General features: G+C 39.4%; 1 protein-coding gene across 3 annotated transcripts in view; it reads left to right on the top strand.

Moving 5' to 3' along the window:
* Positions 1-23,774, top strand: part of AFF2 (ALF transcription elongation factor 2) — a 326,239-nt gene that overhangs the window by 135,310 nt on the left and 167,155 nt on the right. The gene's annotated exons all lie outside the window — the stretch shown is intronic.

The following is a 23,774-nucleotide window of genomic DNA, read 5'->3' on the forward strand; positions in this document are numbered from 1 at the left end:
TTAGATTACATCTGACGTCATTTTTCCTCTTGTTGTTTTGAAATAGACCAAAGATCCATTTCACCTTTATTCCCACATGTTAAGTGTATGCATGTTGTAGTGGAATGCATGCTAGTGCTATGAGTTGCTTAGTACAGTGTTGGCTCATATTAAGTTATATCTCATTTGTTTCATTAGAGACGGCTGTAGCTGTTGTAAGTAGCTGTCCTAGAGATAAACAATATAAAATGAAAATGACAAATCATTCTGAACATGCGAATTTCCAAATGATTTCTTTGACCACAGAATGTGTCAGAACGATGCAGCGAAGGATGTCTTAAAAGAAGAAGAAAAAAAAAAAAAGCCCAAAGATGTTTTAATATAGTGCAATTTGACATTTTCTCCCAGGAAATGGTGAAAACCAAGGAGACGAACCAGTTTAAGGTGAAGAGGAAAGAAACAAAAAGTACATTTTAATGAGACATTTACAAATTGTTCTGCACAGAGAGAGACACATTATGCTAGCACTTTGTCATTGTAAATATTGCAGATGTCGTTCCTCTGCGTTTGTCCTGGAGCATTATTAGAACAAAATATACAAACATACGGCCAAATGTTTTTGTGCTGATATTAATGCCTTTGACTCAATCAGGCTTGAGCAGGATCTGCCAGATCTGCCCCACAATCAAATAGTCGTTAGGGCCCAAGACTAATTGCCGTAATGATTAATTCCATGCAGACCCCAGTGCAGTAGGTATCGTATGGCTGCCAGTGTGTTTTGCCTGCAGAGCAGGGAACAGAAAGCAAAATCCTGGTGGAGTCACAGCCCACCTTAGGTGCTAGCCATGGGTCCCTTGGCGTGCATTACCCATTGGTGGTGCTGCAAGCAGCAGGGAAGGGCAGCGGGTATGCCAGGGCTGTCTCCAGGGAGCCCTTCCCAGGGGACAGGCTTGAGCGTGGCCAGTAGTGAGGGGACAGGCAGGGAGATGCTGTTCCGAAGATCCTCGCATGTCCTGGCAGAGGAGAAATGGCTTGAGAGGAAGCCTTGAAGTAAACAGAGGAAGGGCCCTTCTTGCTGGGGAACAGGTTGTGTAAGCAAACATCTCCATGTGGTTAGCATCCTATCACCACACAGTCTAGCTCGGTGCCTTACACACCTGGCATCCATGTCTTCACTTACCTATTTCACTGTCCTTCCTCACGCTATTGCCAGATCCTTCACCAGATATTTTAGTTAAACAGCAGGAGCCTAACAGATTTTGTTGTTGTTCCTGTCACTGTGGAGCCATCAGTCCCATTTCTCTATTTCTATTGTGACTCTACTGGTTTAACTGGACTGGACTGATGTAGAAAACTGTGCAGGTGGCATAAGCAGGCAACCAGGGGTGAGGATGGACGAGCTGCTCTCTGTTGCTTGCTTGGCCAGCTGAGTTTGGCACGACTTAGTGCTCTTTAATGTGGTATAAGGAAGCGTGCTTGCTTTGGGGTGAGCTCTCGCCTAAACTTTCCCAGGTGGTGCACATCCACGAGGATCTGCAGCAGGTGTCCTGCAGGCAGCATCCCCAGCTCCCCCGACGGTAGGTGGAAAAGCTCCAGTTCAGGTTTACAGAGAGACAAGGGTCCTTAAGAGAAAAACATAAGGGTTTTGTTGTGTTTCTTCTTACCAGACAGTGATGGTTTCTGCGGGAGCTATCAAAAACAGAGCATTCCTGGACCTTTCAGAAGCTCTATTTTTCTCCTTGAATTTTGCCAGAAAGCACGCTTATTTTTCTTCATGATACATTTAAAAAATGCAGTTGAGCAAAAAGTTCATATTTTCTTAAAACGTGATCGCTCTTTATAAATTACTAATGTTTAATATTTGCGGCTGCTAGATTTTTTTGGAAAGCTGCCATCCTCTTAATGTATCAATGTGTATGTATGCATTCCCTGCCACCAGTGAATGTAATTAATGATAGAAAATTGTGGCTTTCAGTCTCACAAGCATAGAGAAATGTTTTAATTTGACAGTATGGCTGACAAAATACTAATTTGTTTTGGGACAGACCCTCACCTAGCTGAGTGGAGGCAAGCGCAAATAGGAAGCAAAGCCTTTCCAGAGTTTTCAGCAGGAGCACGTATCAGATGGGAACCCATGTTTAGTCATAGTGGATGTGGATTTTTTCTATGCTTTTGTTACGTTAGCATATACAACAATACATGTACATCTATTTGGTTTATAATTGTTGCTTATAACACTCATGATACAATTAAATATTAGGAAAGAAAATGAAAATTAGGACCAGCCTATGCGTAGCATTGGCTTTTATTTCAGATGGTGTCGTATGCCCTTGAAAAATAAACATGTATCCCATTTATAGTACAACAGACCATAGTAGAAAGGCTGTATAAGTGCAAACAAAGAAAAATACAAATTTTATGAGTAAGATATGATGGACTACTTTCAGGAGTCAAAGTAATTGTAAAAGATCTATCTGGGCTAATGTGACTGCTTTATATTTTTGTCATGCCTTTGTAGCAATGGAGATCATTAGGAACTGTCTCCAGGGAAAGGGACCTGTGTCTAAAATCAGTTTGGGCCCATTATCTTCAGCAAGAGACTGTCTGTACCCCAGGCATCCTGAATCCTCTATTTACTCGGGGAGGGAGCACATTATGTAATGGATATTAATACAGTGGGACCCCACATTTCTGGAGCTCATTAATCTGAATGACTTGGAGAGTTGAGCGTCAGTCTGTTACTACCTCTGCTGCGCCTGCTGCTCCTGCTGCTGTGCGTGTTTTTTGTGTTTCGTGCCCTCGCTTTAGTTATTGTTTCTCCTGTTTTGTCTTGTTCTGAAATACTCAGTCGACACAAAAAAATCTTTAGTATGCAACTTAAAGGATACGTACTGGCACAAGCAGGCACCAGGGGATGAACTTTTGCAGGTCTGAATGGTGATAGTGTCCCCAGGTTTTGCTGTTAATGAGGTTCCTCTGCTGTTGTCTGCATTACATGGAGGGAAGGCTGAATCCAATAAAGGCACGTACCTTCCTGATCCGTCCAGCCAACGAGCTAGTTTAGGCACTGAATTCAAGGCTTCCAGCAGCTGAGTTCGTTATGTGTTCACGGGGCCAAGTTTCTTCCTTTGCAGTAAGCTATCCTTAAACACGTTATTTTTAAAGACCTTTCCACACTCTTAGCTGCTCATCTAAACACTGTTGGTGAAGTTGAAATAACATAGCACACAGATGTATGTTCTAATTCAAAGTAAAATATGAGTATGGGATGCTAGCACTAAGGTAAAGTTAATGTTATTACAATATTATTTTGAAAATTGACATGGCATCTGAGGCTTTTTACTTCCCTCAGAATAGATTTTAGTCTTGCAAAACCAAAAGCTAGAGATGTCTGTTAAAGACATGACTTTCTGATTATCTGCTAGAAATGTTGTGGTTTTCAAACAGCTGAGTATGTCTTCTGCTTTTCTTATGAGGCTGAAAACACAGTATGAACTACTAAGTAAAATACTTATTAGTCCCTTGTTCACCAATCAAAATCTGTAAGAATTGGCGTGGTGTTATAGAATCAACATTTTAAAAACATAAACTTTGAAAGACTTTTTTTTTTTTTTTTAACAGTCTAAATATATTTCTACTTTATGCGCCTCTAAACAGTTTTTAATAGCTGTGGAAATAGGCCTTTAAATGGCATGATGTCTTTAAAAAGTGGAGGTTACGTCATCTGGCACGTTATGCAAAGGTGTAGATAATATTAAACATATGAGCTTTATAATGGCTGTACAATTATGTACAAATGATACAACTGGAGATCACACAGAAATTATATGTATAAGCACTAGATAGATGTTATCTGCGGTCCAAAAGTTATCCTAAATCTGGTTAAATAGTTATTTGCCAGAAGTACAATAAATAACTCCTGAGTTTATCTGTTACAAAGATCTCTTCTGAGGTCATCTGTGCAGATGTCTGGGCTTTCTCTTGTAATCTGATGACTGCATCTCCATAGGCATAGTCCTGAGAAGTCTTCAGTGCCCTTCTGACAGGTGCTGAGCAATTGTAGGATTAGTGCAGCCTCAGTAAATTGAAATGTTGGTAAAGTTGCTAAATTCACTTGTCCTCTGAATAAAAAGAAAGTAGAAAGCTAACAAGTATGCATGTAGATTATTTAAATTCTGGAATGTGCCTTTGTGGTCATATTTCTTTAATTCCTTACCCAAATGATGCTGGTAGTAGCAAAATGAAAATAAACAGACACAGGTGTCCTTGTGCTAGGCAGCATGTTATCATCTTCGTGTGATTTTTTAAATATTTTAATTAAACTGGTAAAAGACATACACGAATCTGTTCAGCTGAGTTATGGAGCACAGTACAGCAACAATTTGGGCTGTGGTTTGGCAGCACCCATGCTACTATATCAAAGGCCACCCAGCTTTTGGATTATTGAGGTAGTCTGCTCCAGCAGATAGGTTGTGAAAGAACAGGCAGCATAAAAGAACATTTTCATTTCAGTAACAGCTTAGTGCTGGTAGCTCCTGCCCAGTACATGCCTATAAGGGATGTGAAGGCCGATCTTTAAAATTCAGTGCTCTGAGCTAATCTCTTTTCTGCCCTAAGAAAGCAGGGCTCAGTAACTTCCATTTCTCTTTCTTAGCTTTCAGTTCAAGTCTAAATAAAACTCAAAACTGATCTCTTTGGACTTATTCCATGCTCCTGACCTCACATCCATCTGCTCACATACTCTATTCCAGCACGGCCATCGCTCTGTGACAGTTTTCCTTCTTGGTATATTAGCTGGTGCACTTAGGAGAGGTCATTTTCCTCTTGAGCTACCCTACATGTATGGGACATGGTCTGCTTGCCCCCATCAACTACAGAACACAATCTTTTCTTTAAGCGCCTTCTTCGTTTTCTTTTGTTTGCTGCTACTTCTCTTCTTTTCCCCCTTTCTTTCTCTAATGTGTCTATGAAACTATGTCTTCTGAATAGTATATAAAGTAAATTGTGTTGTAGAGTAATGTTATAAAGAGAGCTGCTGCTTGAATGAGGTGCTTCCCAAGGAGTAACAATATTTGTTGAGCAGATGTTATTCCATTCTGAATAATGGAAACCATTTGGTGTCCTTCAAAATCATCATGAGGGCAGTAGACGGGAATAAAAAGATTCAGCAGAGAAGGAACAGCTGGAGAACTCCTTCCCCCTCCCTCTGTACCCTGAATAGTAGCTATTGCAGATGTTTCAAAATGGCCGAGGTGCTGTTCAGGAGAAAAGCTCCACAGCTTTTTGCACCATGTGAAGCCATGCAACTGGCTCCTGCACCCTGCTGAGCTATTCAGTAGAAAGCTCAGCTGGGTCATGGAGTTCCTGCCAAGGGGCCAGAGGGCAATTCCTGTAGAGAGCATCAAAATCAGGGCAGGAAACTCTATTCCCTGCACTCCTCTGAGTCTAATGCAAAATGTCCCACAATGGACAGTTTTGTTTTTATTAGACAGAAATTCTTCTCCGTGCCAGGAGATCATCAGTTAGGTAATTTAGCAGGTATGGTTACACTTCGTTTACCAAGCTTATTAAAGGGAAAAAAAAAAAAAAAGAGGAAAAAAAAAAAAAGTAAAAAAAAAAAAGTTGTGTTCTCTGCCATGGATCAGAGGAAATGCAATTTGCATTATTTTTACTTTATGAAGCTCTTAAAATATTTAAGACTGCAGAGCTGATTGGCAGCTTTCCGCCAGCGAGATACTTGCATGCTTTCCTGAACAGGTATTTGTGAAATCTGGAACCGTTGGACCGTTTTTTTAAGATGTACTCTGAGGCTCTGTGGTTGTGTCTAGCTCTGTCTGATGGAGAAGGATCAGAAAGCAATATAAAATAAACAGGCTGGTAGCTGGAGTGATTTATCTCAGGAGTCCCATAAGGATGGTTGGGTCTGGTTGTCCTCAGTGTTCATACACCAGCTGAATTTCCAAAGATTAACTTGGTTGTCTTTAATAAGCAATATATTTGCAAAACAACTTCATACCTACTGCCATTTGTCTAGGAGCTTGACATATGTATGTATAAAGAAGTCGTAATACAAATTTGTGAAACAATTTGTTGTATAGCGACCTTTTGCTCTCCTGCAGCTCAATTTTCTGAAGAATCTTCAGTCTGCAATGTAATGCATTGATTTTAGTGAAGTCTTTTATGTTACAGGGCATTACTGAAATAAGCACACATTTGCACACCCCTAACTACGTGATCACAAAGTACTTTCTCAATTAAGAAAAGGTAGAGCAGCTGTAATGTAAGAAATATAAATCTATAAGAGGGACTGTCAGAAGAAATGGTTGCTTTATTAGCAAAAGTTTGATGATAGTACAGCCACTCAAGTAGAATATTCATCTACTTTAGATCTATTCTTAATTAATTCCTGAATACTTGACAGGCTTTTTCATTTAAAATTCTGTTTTCCCCCTTTGAATATCCATCCTTGTTTATGCATTGGTACTTAATTTTCTTACAGCTCAGCCTAACCTTTCTTTTCAAGCCTTTTTCTTTTTTGAATTAATACTTTATATCATCAAACTCTCACACAAAAATTCCGATGTGGTTTGAAAGTAAAATAAGAAACTGATGTGTTTTTTTTACAGTCAAGAACAGCACTTCTGCCACGGTGTATTTCATTGCATCAGCCAGAGTATAGAGTAAAGGTCATTTTCAAATTAGGAAAAATAAACAACAACAACAAAGCCTGGGCAAGTGATTATTTTACAAAGCCGGTGTTCGGATAGTCTTAGAGAATTCTGTTTCCGAGTGGTGGTGGAAGAGCCAGTTTAGGTAATACGAAACATGGATCTAACTCAGCCTTTTTTGATGGCCAAAGAAATGAGAGAATTTTTGCTTTGTTTTCCAAAGGGAGAGGTGAGATGCTGCCACACCCTCTGGAAAGCCCAATAAAATGCACAAGTTGTGCTTTGTCTTTGGTAGCACACATTTGGTATAAACCAGCTGACCGATCCACCTCTTAACTCCAGGATATTGTATGTGCCCTGTTGGGCCAGGATGACTAGGGGGAGAACTGGGTTACTGTGCTGTACACAACAGCCCACCCTCAGTATTCCAGAGGCTGTGGAACAACCTGTTCTGCTCAGAAGTCTTTTGGAAAGAAGAAGGGACCTCCTTTCTGAAATAGTGGAAAGCCTGGGCTGGACATGTTTCCAAAGCACCTTTTGTTTTCTGACTTCTGTCTCTATTCTCATGTACATGAGTGGTTTCCTTGTGTTCCCAGGGCAATCTGTCCATCACTGTAAAATGAGAGATCCCAACCTAAACAGGTGGGCAGACAGGGAAGCAGTCATGCTGCCAAGCCTTAGCTCCTTAATTTAGTGTCTGAATTAGGAAGAGTTCCCTTGGCTCCCAGAGATCAATAGAAACAGAGATGGGTCTGTGCAGTATGAATCACAGAATACACAGAATGGGTGAAGTTGCCCTTTAGAGGGGAAATGATAAGCAGCACATACTTGTAGGTATCCATGAGCTGTGTCACCAGGACTTTTTAGAAGTCCCCATTTTCTGTTGTGTCCTGACTTGAGCTCTAAACCAGCATGACTTTGGTAAGAGGGTCCCAGGTTAAGTTCCCCATGTTCGTTCAGAATGAATATGCTTGACTCAGACCACTAAAAGGTGACTTTCTGATTTTCTGATTTGTTCTTCCAAACACAGGGAAATTTCCCTAATAATTCTTACCGAGTCTCCCAGCTTGTTGTTTATGGCTTTTGCTGTCATTTTCATTAACGGCAAATTGTTCAATATGATGCTAAACTGAGCTATATTAGATCAGCTAGAAATCTTTGTAGGCTCTCAAAGCATAGGCATTACATATTCAAAACAGGACCTAATGTTTCAGAGATTCATATTCTACTATAATTATATGGTTCAATGCAAGTGATTATATCTCTTCTTCAGTATCGGACTGAAAAGTTTTGGTTTGCTGGCTTCCTCATAATTTACTGCCGAGGCATAATAGGCCAGTCTTGCGGAAAAAAAGATGATAAATGACGCTGGCAAGGATTCATAGATTTATTAAATTTCTATCAAACAGTGCAACAAAAAAAAATCTGCTTAAGTTAGAAATGGGCTCAAATTTTTTAATCAAAATTCATGAGTCCTGATGCTTGGTTCAGTAGGTCCAAGGAAGGCTTGAATTGAGGACTGATTAAAGAAAATAAAAGGCTTATTTGAAGTAATTTTTCAATGACGGCTTTTAATTGGATGTTAAATCAAATTCTTATCTGCTTTTCTGCAGATAGCACATTATATAAAATACAGTTAGTGGCACTACCACTGTAACTGATACACTGAATAACAATTGACTTCTTACTTTACACCAAGAGGATAGAAGGACTGCAGTTGTCAACCTGTCAGAAATTAAGTATGTAAATTAATGCTTAAGTATATGAATATGAATATGATTTACAAGAGGCTCTGAGTGCTGTCAGAAAAGAAACTGATTTCTTCTCCCTCCAAGGTTAACAATTACTCGCTGACCTTTACAAATTTGGGCTATATTTTTTCCTTATTCCTTTTTATGTTTTTATTGGTATGATGTTCCAGTCTCAATAATGCTGAAATAATCTGAAGTGATCTGTCATGTACAAAGTATCTTACTAATACCTATTATATTTCATGTGTGTAAGGCAATACATTGCTAAAGATAATAGACTTATTATTTAGTTCAATGGCTACAGGATTTGTGAAATTTGTTGCTTGCTTTCTTTGTAGACTGAGTTGTAGGATAGCACTATTCATGTTGGGGATGTAATTTTAATAGGCTGTCCATTAATTTTGTAATGTTTTATTGCTGGGAATAACACCTGATTTCTTGGGCTTAGGAAAAAAAAAAAATCCTCTATCTCACCTAGACCAATCAAGGCCCATAAAGGAAAGTAAAATATGCCATAGGGTTTATGCAGCCAGAGTGTGGGAGAAAGAGGAAAACCAGAAAGGTTTACATTTCAATGTTACACTCTTTTTTTCTTCAGTAGGAGAAATGCATATGTGTGGGTTTTCTCTACTGGAGTTTGCATCATGCACAGTATAATCATTGTGCTGAACATTATGATTATTTGTACCACTGGAATTTGCATCCAGTTCTTATGTATTCCCCTGCCTATTTCTGCACAGAAGTGTTCCCACAGGAAATAAAACTCCATATTAGGAGATCCTCCATGAGATTTGATTTTAAATTCAGAGAAACTCTCCTCCAAAAACAGATCAGAGGCTTCTCTGAACAATTAAACTTTACAATGTATAACAGCATTTTTCCACAAAGAGGCAGTATGGAACACAAGGTAGTGTATCTGAATTGCAGGATTCCCAGGCCCAGGGTGGAAAACTAGACTCTCCTCGTGGTTTCCTTGTGGTTTCTCATGTTCCCCCCATCTCAGATACCCAGCACGTTGGGATCCCTAACTTCTGTAGCTGGGACAAGAGCACTAAGACAGAAAGGAAAGCACGCTGTAATATTACTGCATGCTAAAAAGAGGTTAAGCAATTGCAACTTCTCCCATTGCCTTGTAAAACAGACCCCCTGCGCAGAGACAAACCATCTTCAAAAGATTCTGAAATTTGGTTCGGATAATCGCCGAGAAATTCAGCTTTTTGAAAGCTTTGAAGTCCTTTGTTAGGCATGCCCCAGAGCACACGGAGCTTCAGTGGCTGGCAAGCCTCTATAGGTACGTCACACGTTGCGGCGCGTAGCGGGGTCTTCCCACCTGTGCTGGCGGTCATCGGCGAGTGCCGCCATCCTCTGGGCAGCTTTGGGCTCCTTCTGCCAGTGTCACTTGTGAGAGGCAAATCCAGCTCATTTCAATCCGAAATGCCTGATCTGAAATCTTGGCAGTGTTTTTTGGCCCTCTCCCGTCAGCCCGGAGGAAAATGTTGGAGGAGCAGGTAGAGGGCTCTGCCGGCCTGACACTGCTCGCGGGTTTGCAGGGCCCCGGTACGGTCACTTGCTTGGCCACCAGGGCAACTCAAAGGGTTCTGCTGCACCAGGGCTTTACTGCTTCAAAGGAGAGAGGTTTGTCATGACAGCATTTTGCATTAGATTTTAATGCTTTTCTTACAGTTCTTCCTATTTCATGCAAGTCCCCAGTTTAATGCTGCTTGTGTTCAATAATTAGGAAGTGTAAACTTTATTTTTGAAGCAAATTCTTCTCATTTTACTACTTCCATCATTTCAGCATCTCAATGCATGACATATGGATGCCCTATTTCATTTTCTTTAGATGAAATTTGGGCTCCCTGCAGCACTTCTGGCTGGTTTCCCATGTTCTACTTTAAATTCTGGGCTGTTTCTCAACTGGTGCAAATTAAACCGTGCTGGTTTATACTGTACAGAAGTCTGACACCCTAGCAGGAGCAGGCCTGAGTCTGCATAAGCGAGAGGGGGACCTTGGTCATTGTCCCTGTAAAACAACATAAATATATGGAGATGAACATCAAGTTGTTGGTGGGAGGTAAATGGTTATCAGAGAAGAATCTTTCAGGGTACAGAGGTGTATGCAGTTTTTCACTTAATCTTTATGGTAGCAAAATGCATCTTTTTGCTAAATCTGTGTTATCTGGTAAATACACCAATAAACACTGGCAACAGTTCATGGGGAATTTTTCTCCTAACAGCCTGGAAGAAAAATAGTATGTTGCTCAACCAGATATGGTTCTAATTATAGCGTTTGCATTATACTGTTTTAATTGTCCTCTTAAATGCAGTTTTTGACATCCTGCCAAGAACTTCTCAATGATTTCTTCATTGAATAGAGGACTTTTAGTCATCCACTACATTTCTTAAGGCCATAATTTTCAACAGCATTAAAATCCACTTTTTCTTCCTTGCCTTGTGCTGCAGTTAATATCATTCATCTCGAGAACAATTGTTCTGTCACCCATTTACCTGGGAAGCACAGTCTCCTTTTTTTTTTTTTTTTTTTTTTTTTTTTTTTTTATTAATCCACAAAAGGTAGAGATGAAGTAGTTCAGGGAATGAGCAACTCTGCCATCTTGCTTGGTTTACCTCGGAGAGGTGGTGATGTAGCTTTTTGCTTCTGGGATAATAAGAATTTAATAAGTAGGAGATCCACAAAATTCATTCATTTCCGCAGTTTTCATACTATGCATTTTTAATTATATTTTTTTGTGTGTGTGAAACTCATGGCAGATATTCTTTACTTCTTGTTTTACAAAAAGAGCTGCCTTAGGGTGACACTATTTTAAGTTCTTCAGGAGAAACTATGAGTAGTAACTATTTGGATGGTTGTTTTAGCTCTGTGGCTGCTTTGTAGTTCATGGCTTTTGCACAGAGAATGACACACTATGGGGTAAATTTTAAGTGTGTTTATAAAGTGCCAGAGGAGGCTGCTGCAGCAAATAATAAGAATGAATTTAAGAGGCAACTCAGGAGTTCCAGAGCAGGAGGCAATGCTAGAGAATTAGGAAGAGTCATTTAAGGTCATTCACGAGCAATCAACCTTTGTCCGTCCCAGATTGTTTGTTTTTCTTCTTCTTCTTCTTTTTTTTTTTTTTTCCTCAACATATATTGAGGAAGTAGGGGCAATATGTCAATGTTATTCCCATTACATTCATATCAATCCAGATGCACTCTTCTAACCAGAAGTGCCTGCTGTTGAATTACAGGAAGCTCTTTAGAAAACTGGACTTTATCTTATACCAATTGACTAACATATTTGCTAACATTTCAATTATTATTTATCTATTCATGTCCTCAAAAAAAAGCAAACACTTGCAAAATGAAGAAAAATATGTGTTAGACCCTTCTCCAGTCAAACACTTGACATAAATGCTTAACTTGGAGTATTTAAGCTGTTGAAATGAACTCAAGAGAATTATATTTTTGATAAAAGTCTACAAGTACTTCCCAATCAAGGTCCTAACATAGAAACCACATCTATTTGGAAGTGTACTCAAGCCTGGGTTTAAATGCTTTCCTGAATCAAGACCTTGTTTCTGAAGAACTTATTTTCTAACAGATAAGCCCCAACAAATTCTAATGGCCATTCTGATTAGGCAAGAGCACAGGCAATCAGGCCTGCAGGAAAAGGTAGTAAGTATCCTGAAGTTGCTCCCACTGTTCATTTTTTAATAATGTTTATAATGCTTCAGAGATATTTCAGTTTAAAAATGTACATTATAAATTTATGGTAGACATTTTAACTAATGTGTTTCTTTTAATCACCAGTTCAATCATTTTATTGCATGCTCTCCAGGAAAGCACATGCAGCCAATATTCATCTGCAAATGGATATAGTCCAACGCATTTCAATAAAAGTCATTCACTTAATAGGAGTATTTGGAAATGTAGGTAAAAAACTTACAGTACAGATCCTTTCTGTCTCTCCAACCCACAGAGTGTTTTCCCGTTAGCAGCAAGCATCTGACTGCTTTCAAAAGACTAGCTGAAGTAAAATTAGTAGGTGACTTTACCTATTATTCCTGAACTCTCTCTGCAGTTTCTTTTATGTGAAGTTTGTAATCAAAAAATAATCTGTTGTTGTTTGATAACTGAAGTACTGCTGCAATGACATTATAGTGTTTGTCTGCAGACACATCTCCAGCTGGATTATTTCAGCAATGAACAATTAACTGGAGTTTGATCACTGAAATTCATTAATTGTAGCTTAATTTGCCACTAGTGAAAGCTGGCAGAGATCTGTTAGATCAGCATAGTTCTGGCAGTTTATACCAACAGTGAATTTGACCCATTATCTTTTGTTGTTAAAGCTTTATTCCTTTTGAAGTAGTTGTATCCTTTGTCCATAGTTAATTATGATATTAAATTGCAGAGGAATGTTTCCATTTTCTCAAACTGCCTAATCTGAGCCTTTGGTCTGACACATCAGATTAGCTGCGATTTAAACCAATGACCTCCTGGCTCTGGATAATGTCATGTTGGTTCCTATACAAAACAACAGGGCTGTCCCTGTTCAGGTTACACTAAATCACAAGCTGATGAGAGGTGACGGGTTCTGCAGCAACTCTGAATCACATGTTCTTTGATTTCTGCCTCTCTGGGCCAAATTCCTCCCGATAAAAGGTACAGAAGGTCACCCCCTGTCCAGAAACACTGTGCTGAGATCACAGCAATATTCCAGCAGTGTATTTTTGTTTTGGCAAGTAAAACAGCAGAGCTCTCACAAATGAAAAATAAAAATTTAAAAATTGTTTATAACAACACCAACCCAAACACAATGCTGTTGTGTGCATCCCATCCCTCGTTTATAAATAACAGAATGAAGTGATGAGATGTTGGGTAGAAACATTTTTAGGCTTAGTTTTCCTTAGAGCCACGGAACAGTCAGAAGATGCAGTAAATATATTCTGAAGACAGTGGCCAGTCAGAAGTACTTACGTGCCAGCTTGCAGCCTTGACATGCTCAGAAGTCAGCGTCTCAGACAGCAGTTGGCATAGATCAAGTTGGGAGTCTAAATGTCAGTGAGTGGTAAGTGTCTAAATCTTGATCTCTCAAGTCGTTAGGTTGTTTATATGAGTGGTTGCCCCCTGAGGTGGTCAGAAATGTCAGGAGAAAACTGTTCAAAGAGATCTTGCACCACTGAGCTCTTGGATAATAGTTAGCCTTGTTGACTCTTGACTGTGACCGTAAAGTTGCCGGAAGCATTTTTTAACTTTTTTTTTTTTTTTTTTTTTTGTATTCAAATAAAAATGATTTTTTTTTTTGCTTTCTAAAGAATCCTAGAGACTTTATATTTTGAAAATAATGTACGAGTTGTTAGTGGTGAGCCTTACAGCAGATAGGTGTGTGTGGCTCTTCCTATAGAAAGAGGGGATGAAGATGAGGTCTGGGTGGAGACAGAAGCTGAGAGGATGGGCTAGAAACAGACTAGTTGGAAAGCCGATTGCAGAAGAGGAATTGCCACAACATCTGCCTGCTTCAGTAAAACTTTCAGTTCCAAGTCTTACTTTTTAAACTTCTTTAGAAAAAGGAGCAGCTCACCTGTATGGTTGTATCCATATGTATGAAGATTTGATTTTCTCAGGCAGTTTCAACCAAATGTCATTGAAGTTGTCAAATACTGTTAAAGTTGCTGTAAGTTGTGTGAAAGCAGTGGGATAAAGGACTGCTGACAGCAGGGCTGGAACATGAACTCGGTCTTTATTAGACATATGAGAATCCCATTAAAGCTCTTGCCTGGAGACCTGGCTCCACAGTAAGCTAGCCTTCACTGCTCGTGGTTTTAATGGAAAACCACATTGTTCCAAGATGCCACTGCAAAGGTTAGACAGAGTGGTTCTTACAGTATTTGAACTGTGCCTCAGCCAAAGCATATTCACTTGCTATGGTTGGTAGAGCCGGGGCAGAAAGCATGGCCAGTGTGTTGTGTCCCATTTTGGTCAAAGCTGGGAGTAGTCTATGGGCTTGAAGTTTTACCTGCAATGCTGGCCTGGCAAAACTTGGAATTTAAATAGTTTTAGATGCCTGTAAGTGTGAGACTCCACTTGAAATCCAGACAAATCAGCAGAACTACTCGCCTACTGCTTGTACCCTACCTTCTTCCCAGAATGCCCCGGAGTGCTGATGTGCTCGATGACAGAAATCCTTCCAGCCTATCCCCAAATCCTTGGCTTCTAGACAGGAAAGTATCAGGAAGATATGTTCCATGTTAGTCAGAGATAAAATTATCTTTCTCTCCATGTTTAATCTCCTATTCCGCCTACGGGGTATCATTCAGTATTTTCAGTGTGCTCAGGTTCAAAGCCCATAAAGGTCATGTTTCCTTAGGAGTAAAGGGAGCAATTAGGGCAACAAGTTTTATTTCATTTGATATAAGTTCACATACTTTAATATTCAAGTAATAATTACAGTAATCCGTAAATTAGTCAGCTAAAATATTAATTCATTTGGCACAGTCCTAGCGTACGCTGTCATAACAGAGCCTGACAGGACTAGCTGAAATCCTGTAGTTACCTTTTTAAATACCACAGAATTTCTTCATTGTTGTGATAAAATACAGATGTGGCTTAGAACAAAACTTGCATGGTGAGCAGAAATAGAATATATAATTAGAACAAAGAGGGCTTAAATCAAATTAATCTTTATCTGACAGGAACATTTACATTTACATCACTGAGTGCAAAGTCATAGCCAAAATTGAAATTAGAAACAGATAATTATGATAAGAGAGGACACTTATGCTGACTTTTCTCATGCATAATTGGAAAGCACACAAAATGCACTGCTTGTTATAATTAGAATTAGTGTTAAAAATACACCACTTTTGATGAATGCTAGTTTGTTGCAATAAAAAGTTGCCTAAATACTTGTCTGGTAGAAGCACTAGTTGGTTTTGATTAGAAGATCATAAAGAGGGCAGATGGTTTAATAGCTTTTCAAAACCAATAATAAAAATGGACTTGGTAACCTTTTTTGTATGGTGTGTTCCAGATCTTTGTATCTATAGATTTTTTTGATGCAGGTCCTAAGTCCATGTGTGTATTTAATATTATTTAAAAATGATAAGTGTGCTTTAAGAATGGCTCACTAGCCACATTTGCCATGCTGGGATCTGGTCATGAGAAGAGTGAGCTTCACTTTTAAATTCAAAGTGCCCAATACATGGGAGGATCATGCTTTTATAATATCCACGCAGCCTACTTTTAGTTTACTTTTCAGTACATATATCTTGAAAGCATTTAACATAGAGAATCTTGCCCCCATTGAGGAAGGCACTGCCCATTTAGCTTTCCAGGAGTTTTGCCCTGGTTTCCCTGAGAACACAGCATTTGCTCCTTCTCGAGTCCCAGAGAAGAAAATATGTTTTATTGGGTTGCTGCAAGGAAGAACTAGCTTCAAACCATGGAGGGTGTCAATTTCAGGACAGAAATCAACATTGACAATTTTAATTCCTTGGTTCTCAGCTCTGCCCTCGCTCTATAGATCACTCATCCTTTTATGTGTGGTTGCAAACTGGAGCGCTAGATTCTCAGATGCTGTAAATCCATTGCGACTCGCTCGACATTGTCAAATTTTACTGATTTACCAGCCAGCTGAGGATCAGAGCCTGTGTGTATACAATGCTATGGATACATACGCATTTATGGTGTTTGGAAACAGCAGTATAATTGCCCCCAGCTGTACAAAATCCAGATGTTTAGATTTTGAGATTTTGAAAGAGGTATTGCTGGAGCTCTCTTGGTGTTTGTCTGCTTAACACCTCCTTGGCATAAGGGAGGCTGTTTCCATAACGTTAAGGATGATGGGAAGAGCTGGGGTATGAAGTTCAGTCTTTGGGTGGATTCTCGCAGACTTTGAGCAGTTCCTCCTCTGGCTTTCACTTACAACTTTTATTAATGAAACAGATCCAAAGAGTCTCTGGGAATTCAGCAACATGATAGTTTAGCATGCTGTCAGAAAGTAGCTTGTCAGATGGCTCTATTGTGCTGGGATGTGATTTTTAGTAACATGTAGGATTAGGGAAGTGATTCATGTATTGTGCTCTGTTGAAAAGAAGGGTAATTTGAGGTAGCAGAAAGGATTTTCAATGCCAAAACAATAATGATAATTCATCCTGTGGTAAGGAATTGTTATGACACGCTTTCTATTATTAATCTGGTTAGAGGGTCTAGGTTAAATGACTGCAGTCGATTAAAAGATATATAGATAGAAAAGCTTTACGTATTTATTACCTGCTTAAAAAAGGAAACTTACCTGAGAAAATTACAACATGGAAGAGCGAACAACTGTGATTTAATGAGCTGCCTTTACATGAACATCTGGAATTATTATTATTATTATCATGGTGATTATTATAATTTTACATAAAAACAAAATACTGACAACTCTGAATGAGAAGTATTTTCTGTTAGCTGTAATAAAAATATCCAGGGAGGTTAAAATAAATCTAAACAGTAGCATTTCCATAGGCCCTGTGCTGCCAAAACTGCTGTAAATTAGTGCTTTGTCTCCTGGGGAGTGTCCCACTTAAATCAGGGAGTGCAAAGGCACTTGGTGCAGAGTTTGTATGCTGTAGTACTTAAATGATAAATGTAAGCTGCAGTAATTGTGAAGAAAACATTTCTAAAGGAAATCTAGCAAGCAGGAATTTCATTCAGCTGATGTTTGTTCAGGGAGGTCAACCCAAAGCGCACACAGTGCAATTAGCTCACCTAAAGTCTGGCTTGTGTCAGGCCACAGTGAAACATAGTCCTGGTGCTGGAATTCTGCATAAAACCAAGACTCACTCTTGCATATGAACTCATTTGCCCAAAGCCTGGAAATGGCAACATGTGAATATATGTAGTTGCTTGAGGAAAGATTGTTCTTTCAAATAATGCCCATTTCCCTATGTTTTCCTCTCAAATACAGAATTTAAATATACCTAAAAAACCTAAGTCTGTCTCTAGGCGTACTTGTTTACGACAATAATCTGTAAATTGTCAGTGTCTTTTATTGTTATACAAAATACAGGAGTTTAATAATAAGCTTTAGAGTGACTCTAAGTATTTAGTATAGAACAGAATGGTACATACAAGAACATGCTCCTGATGAAACAGTTATCTGGTGATTTGCTAAAACATAAACCTTAGTTACAGCGATACCTGAAATATAAATAATCTTATGGCAGCAAAGGGGTTCATTGGTCGCAATGATCTATTAACTTTTCTCTAAAGAAGAACTCTTAAGTTTGTAGACTCTTTAAAATTAACCTTGCCAGGAACCCATATTTTAAGGTGTTACATAAAGAGCTGAGGAAAATAAGACAAATTTAAAGAAAACATTGCCAGCATAAATATGAATGTTACACCAAAGCACCTTTCTCTTCGTTCCTGTGCTCGCTGGCGTTGCCCTGTAAGCTATTGTGAACACATTTCTTTTTAGCTGGAAAACAGGATAAATATCAGCTAGGTTAATTTAATATCTAATGAATATCCCTTAAGGAAAAATTATATGAATCTTTGTTACAGTATTTCACAAATCAAATTAGCAACTCAACATTAATAGATTTTGATTGACACATCTGATATTAGCTATTAGTGTCTCAATGGACTTTAGCTCTTCCTCATTAAATGAATTATAAAATTCCACCTCTTGATCAGGAGAAGTGTCTCTTTTGTCTTTTTTTCAATGGAACTGAGGGCAGATCTGCAGTTGACACAAATCAGCCCACCTCCATTGAAACCAGCACAGACACTCCAGTCTATGTCTGACTCAATAACACTCTTCAACAGAATTTTGTAGGACAGGATTTCCCAGTAGTACAAATGGGTTTAAAGTTTAGAACGTACAGGGGAAACTGTGGCGAAACAGAGCAAAGAGGCAGTAACACTTTTGAAGGAATTACTCGAACAGAAGAGTAGCGTGCTCTCAGAAAGTACAAGGGATTTTCACTCTAAGAAATGCCCAACAGGTGCCCCTGTTTGGACAGGAGTGGCCAAGCATTGTGATAGAGAATGATGAGGAACCACACCCCCCAACCATCAGAGCACTTATTCTATTTTATTATATTATGTAGCTTGAGTAAATAGTACTTATTCAATTCTATTATTACATTCTATATTATATTATTATATTGAACCTTATTCTGTCACGTACCTTGTCAGTATTGCAAGCGCCATGGTGGCCGTGGTTATTCTGGTGTAAGTCTGTCTTTGCTCATCTCTGTGCAGGATAATTAAATGTCAGCTGGAGCCGGAAATTTGACTGAAAATCAGTTGTCTAACTTGTAGAAGACTATTTTAGCATCATTGACTGCTCTGGTGTAAGTTGAAGAAGCGACTCTCTTGGTTTTGTCCAGGGAAACTTGAAAATGTTTAATTCCCAACTTCTCTAGAAAGGCACTTCAAAAATACATTGAGAAGAAAAAAAAAAAAAAAAAAAAGCCACAAGAATTAATAGCAATCAGAGTGCCTTTCAGCGAAGTGAATCTTGTTTAGATGCTACCTACTGGCTTGTGGAACTAAAGCCTGAAAGCAGTGAATCTTTTAAAGAGAAAAGATGACACAGGTAGGGAGAGAATCAATACCTAATTTTTCTCAGGAATTGCTTAAGAAGAAGAAGGAACGCAGAGAATAGTATTGCTATCATAATAACCATATTAAGCGTGCTTTTCGTAAGAACCACGTATGCAGATACAGGTATGCACAAGAAACCAAACAATAGATCCTGGATTTGCTAAGCCTTCATTTATTGAGCTTCTGCGTTACACAGGCTGGTTCCTTGAAGAAAATGATTTTTTCTTTTGATTTAGTTAGTGTTTTCCCAACATTCTCACCTCTGTGATGATTATGAAGGTGACTTACTCCCTTAGGAATAATGTCTTATATGACACCTGATGTGTCTTACAAATTAAGGTAGATAAGTGGGCAATTTATCTCCACAGATATCTCTGCAGAATCATTTTACTTTACTGACCAATACTTTAAATTTCTCCTGCACTAGGTGGGAGGCTTCTCAATTTCTTTTGCTCTGAGCAACGTACCGGTTAACCCAAAACAAATGTATATGATAGATGAGACTAATTCTCCAAAAAGGAGCTCTGCCTCGCACCTGCTGCAGACAGGTTTGTGGCCAACCTTCCTTGACAGAGCTGGTGTGAATTCAGATTCAACAAAGAGACTGGAACATCTCTGTACCTCCTTTAATGACTGTTATTTTTAGAACAGTTAAAAGCCAGCTATGCAGCGTGAAGGGTATAAAGGAGTATGGAGTATGTGGGATAAAAATAAAAATATAATGACTCTGAAGGAGACAGAGGTGGTTTTTGTGTGTTAACTGCAAAGCTGCCTAGTCCAGAGTGAAAACACCTGTATGTAGATGTATTTCATAAAGTATGTGCTCTTTCCCTGATGGATCAGATGGTATTTTTAATCATGTAAATACATTTTAAAATGAAATGCTTCAGCTCTGGTTCTCTACCTAGATGTCTGGATTTTACACCATTAATTCTGGTGACTTAGCATCAGTTTCTCATGATTTATTCCCATGTTGTTTAGATTGCAGTCCATTTCTGTGCACCCTTCAAGAGTGAGACCCTTCACAGTGGTCATCTGGCCTCGCTCTGTCAAAGCAAATGGAGTTAGGACCATTGACACAGCAGCTCCATAAATCAGAAACACATCTACTTCCCACACTAATACTGTTATAGTCCTCAGCACTGTAGTGAAGCTGTTTACAAGCCACCAGTGTTTCTGTCTCAGTTCTGTACACCTATATTCATACAATATTTCTACTTAAAAATTTTCAAGTTTAATTACAGACACGGTTCTAGTGGGATTGCTGGGGAAGAACTCCAGTGACTTCCATTTAATTACTTCTGATTAGACTTTTGGTGTAAATGAAAGCAGAATCGAGCCCAACGTAGCCTCAAAGGGAACACGGCAACCAGAGGCATTCTGAGATATCTCTGTGATACCTGTATATTTTAGCACGTAACATAAAGCACATGTTTTTCAATCCATTTGCTTCAGTGAGGGGAAATGAGGAAAAACATAAGCTAAACTGGTTAAATGAGGTGCTTACTGGAAAAAAAGCGGCTTAAATCAGTTAAAAGGAACATCAGTCAGAATTTAGTCACAGTCAACTGAAGTTGCATACAATTTTTTAAGAAATAACTTTAAGTTAGTGTTACAAAATTTAATGAAACAAGAAACAAGAATTCAGACTCAGGACATTTACAAGAATTTTGTTATTCTTCTTTAACAGCTGGGCCAGATCTCGAGTTGAATCAGTGAATCCACTGCACATTTACCCTACAAAAGATGGGGTGCATTGTGTAAGATGACAGAGAGACTAACAGCATTGTGAAATGACCAATAAAACAGCAGGGGCATAGTGCTCTTTGCAGATTTTCTGTTGCTTATTTGCTCTATCTTATTTGCTGTTTAACCACTGCTTAACATGGTGTACTCTTCCCGAAAATTTTGTAGAGAGGCATTTGTGTGTGTCATTTGTATTTGTGTGTGGTGTGCATCTGGAAGGGAAGAAGATGGGAACATTGCAGGAACAAAAAGGATAGATTTCATGTTTATTGGAAAAAGACACCTGCAGAATTCATGCTAGATTGGCCATTGCCATGAGCCTGTTGGCCCTACAAATGTGTTTTTTGACCCATAATAGGTTACAGCTTGATTTAATAGGCCACATTTCACTGCCTTTATGGACACCTTTACATCTTCTTTTCAGGGTAATTATCTTTACACACATCTGATGTAGCAATGTAATTGACTCCTGCTTTTCTATGGCTATAGGTTAATGAACCAAACTGATAATTTTTTTAAAGAGAATAAATCACTTGTGTATTGTTTTTGAAATGATAGTGAGGATGTATGTTTAGAGGCTTGCTCATGATTTAGCAAGAACACTTTGCAGAGGGGCAGCCACCAGCTGGGGCTTTACGCAGCACAGTGCACAGAAGTGTCCTGAGCAGTCCTCAAGTCTCCTGTGGGCTGGGTCCTGCTGGGACTGACACACCAAAAGCTGATCCGTGGCACTTTGCATCCACGAGTTCGCTGACCTAAGGACTGGATGGAAAAACATGCTAAAAATCAGGAATTAATTTTTTCAAACAAACCACAATACTCCTGAAGAAATATGTCCCTTTATTCCAAAGCCAACATTTTTCCTCCAAATGCACATCAATGTGAGCTCAGTCATTTTTCAGTTCCTCATGCAGTAAAGTGTGCATAGATGGCACTTCACCATTTTCAATGCTGGTTTGTTTTCGTACAACTAGAAAGGATTCTGTGATTAACAGTGGTCATTTGGCATCGATTCTAGCTGTTTTAAAAATCTGTTTGAACAGTGGAAGCACTAGAGCAGGGAAAGCCAAGTTTGCAGGTGCCTTCAGCTCTTTTCAGAATTTTAATGGATATTGCCATACCATTTTTTTGCTATGTTCTTAACATAATCAAACAAATCCTATTTATTTTTATGAGGGAAGATTTTTATGAGAATGATGTATTCATGGAGGGGGAAAAAAGCATGCTCTGATATGAAATCTCACTTTGTTGGTTCCTGAGCATGGGCTGCAGTCCCAAAGACATAGCGGATGTCCATGTGTGTTAATTGTTTAACCTGCAAAAATTTCCCTGTGGAGTTTTACTTGTACATTACTGCTTTTCCTCTCTGGCTTAAGGTTCACGTCTGCATCAGCCACAGGCCATGACCGTGCATGGGGTGTCAGGAAGCCCTTTAAAACCATGCCAGTGGACTTCCATGCAGGTCCAGTCTGTGTGGCTTTGCTGCATTGTTTGTGCTTATTAAAACTGTACCTCCAGAGGGTTCTGCCTCAGAGTATCTTGAGGAGAGGTAAAGAGAGGGGATTTGAGGCTAGGAGATGCTTTTACAAATGTTACTCACATGAATGGGCCTATTAATTTCAGACTACCTGTGTGCACTCATGTGAGCAAGGACCCTGCTGAGGGCCCTAATTAGTTAATGTGTGAGTGCACAGAACGTGCTCTGGGTGCCCGTTCTTGTTACTAGTCAGGACGCATTGGTCTGTCTTAATAAAGATGTCACTTCCACTTTACTATCCCTGATTTACTTTATTACTGATTAACAAATAACAGATAGATGAATTGTACACAGAGGGCCAGAGCTTGTCTGCCCTTTTGATCATTTCATGTCAGAAAGAAGATGCAAAAGGGTCGTAAACTTTGGGATCTGATCATTTCATGTCAGAAAGAAGATGCAAAAGGGTCGTAAACTTTGGGATCTACCCAGCAGAGGACGTGTGCATTAAGTGGGGATGCAGCCAGGTTGCCTGGCAGTATTTAGTACCTTAATAGTCATTGGAAGCAAGGGGCATCCAAAAATTTTGAGCTTCCCTGAGGATGAAAATGGAGTCCAAAATGGCTCGTTTACACCTCTCCCAGCAGCTTACTGCAGTGTAGCTGGAAATGTGGGTACCAGTGTGTTCAGTCTGTCAAACAGCTCATTCTTACACCATGCCATGGCCAAACTACCAAATTCTCACTAGCTCCCCTTAGGAAAGGGGCTTATGCAATTCGGGGTGTTTCAGTGTGTCTCTGTGTCCAGCCAGCAAATTTCAACTGAATTTGGACAGTGACATTCTTTACAGTTTTGTGAAAACAAGCAGTCAGCCAGGGAAGAGAAAGCCTACCGAGGCTCTGGTTGGAAAACAGGGCAGAGTATGAGCCCGCCTCTCATTAGCCACTAAAAAATTCAGTCACAGAGAGAGGACAGACAGATGGACACACACACACACAGAGCTGTAGGAAACCAGCCTTACTTGCACCGATCAAAGAGCGACTTGTTTAAAGCTTTGAGTAAGCTCTTCGCCTCAGTTCTTGCATTGTGGAGTATTGTTACACACGGGAGTTAGGAAGAGCCTACTGCAGAGCTTTGCTACTTGATATTTGAAAAGTAAAACTTGAAAAATATCCTCCAGAAATAGCGTCTGCGTGCAAATCCAACCGGTTTTGGCACTCCTCCCTAACCCCCTGGTCCGAATTAAAATTCAGCTCCCTGAGCAGGCACAGCAGTGGGCCAACAACTTTGGGTACAAGAACAGACCTGCTGAGTTCAAAGGAGCTGGGCACACATGCAGATGTTTGCAGGATCGGGATCCTAGCTATTGCATGGAATTTGGCCTGGCTTGCTGCTTCCCTGTAGGATCTGACCTGTTGTTTTTAACCACCACCGCTAACGGTGCATTTTAATATGGCTGTGATGTTATCCAGAGAGGCAACTGGGGATTAGCATACTGTATTTCATTATTTCATGACTTTTTATATATTCATATTTAGACTGAACAGTGTTAAAAAG

This window comes from Aythya marila (assembly GCF_965140915.1).
Source record: "Aythya marila genome assembly, chromosome: 13".
NCBI classification, from domain to species: domain Eukaryota; kingdom Metazoa; phylum Chordata; class Aves; order Anseriformes; family Anatidae; genus Aythya; species Aythya marila.